Below are 1,650 nucleotides of genomic sequence, written 5' to 3' on the forward strand. Positions count from 1 at the left end.
GGCCTCCTCCTCGTCCCTCGGGACAGCTCATGGGCTGCCTGTCATCTCCTGCAGCCGGAGCTCACACGGCCTCCTGCTCCCCGGGGCGCCCCGGCCACGTCCCGTCGGCTCCTCTTCATCCTCCCGCAGCCCTCCCTCCCTCCCTCCCGCTCTATCTCCATGGTTTTATGGCCTTGATGGCAGCAATATTCCTGTGTCCCTGAGCTCAGCCCAGAAACTGCAGAGCCACCGTGGTGTCACCGGCCTTTCCACCTTCCCCTGGTCACACTGGCTGAGTGGGTGCCCAGGGGCTGGGGGGTGTCTGGGGGGGTGAGCAGCTGCCCCAGCTGCAACAGGAGGGCTCAGCCCCATCCCTGCTCCACCACCCCACACGTGCATGGGTGGAAAAAGGGCCTTTGTGCTCCTGGATCTGGCCTTTGCTCTTCCTGCTGCCCTCAGATTCAAGTCTCTGTCACCAAAGGGGGTGATGGCCTTGGGTCCCCAAGTGAGGGGTGACCACACTGGCATTCAGCACCTCAGGGCACCCCTTGGTCATGTCCAGGACCCACCATCCCTGTCAGAGGACTTTGGAGTTCAGAGCTCGTCCCTACAGGATTTGGGGAGGTCACCCTGCAGTGAGTTGGCAGCTCTTGCCCCATCCCTGGCAACTGCCCCATCCTGCCCAGCATTGGCGGGACCAGTTCCCACCCAGGGGCAACCTGCACAATCCCCCAGGAACGGGAAAATCCAGAATAGCTTCGTCATCGTCATCATATCACCGTCATCACCACCATCATCATCATCACCATCATTGCAAGAGAAGCGAGCTCAATCAGTGCTGAGATGTGCCCACCCACCCCAAGGTTGGTGCCAGGATGGGATCAGGATTCACCCTGGAACCAGTTGTGAGGGGGCAAGGAGTGGTCCCACCCCATCTCTGCAGGGCACATCTCTTAATTCCAGGTTTACTCCTCTTTTCTGAGGTGGGTTGCGAAGAGATTCCATGTTTTCCCCATTTTGGGGGATGGGTTTCCAGGTTTCCCCCTTTTTCTTGGGATCGGTTATGAAGGATTTCCAGTTTCTCCTCTTTTTTGGAGATGGGTCATGAAAGGCTTCCAGGTTTCTCCCTTTTTTGGAGATTGGCTGTGAAGGGTTTCCAGATCCTCCCTTTTTTTGGGGGACGGGCTGTGAAGGGCTTCCAGATTTCCCCTGCTTTAGGGGGATAGGTGGGAAGGGTTTCCAGCCAGAAGTGAATAGCAGTGGATGGGATGTGGCAGCCCAACAATGGGATCCTGGTGGCCTCAGGACAGAGGTGACCAAGCCAAGAAGCCACAGCACCCCATCTCCCACATCCGCAGAGTGTAACCCTCTCCCACATCCCATGGGGTGTAACCATCCCCATGAGGGCTCCACCACCACATCCCCCATCCCTGTTCCCCGTCCCTCCAACCCGGGTTTTGGGGTACAAAGCAGGTACTCACACCGACAGCTGTGACGGCCAGAGCTGTGGATCCCGAGGGATGGGGTGAGGATGGGCAGCGTCACGCCCTGGCCAGGCCCTGGCAGACACTGCTGGCGGAGTGTGGTGTCAGTGCCTTTATCACCAGAGAGGCCTGTCACGATTGCAGCGGCCCAACTGGTTTGTGGCCACCCAGCCAGGGCCAGTGCCAG

Source organism: Manacus vitellinus, unplaced genomic scaffold (assembly GCF_001715985.3).
Source record: "Manacus vitellinus isolate BGI_N305 unplaced genomic scaffold, ASM171598v3 scaffold_84_pilon, whole genome shotgun sequence".
NCBI lineage: Eukaryota > Metazoa > Chordata > Aves > Passeriformes > Pipridae > Manacus > Manacus vitellinus.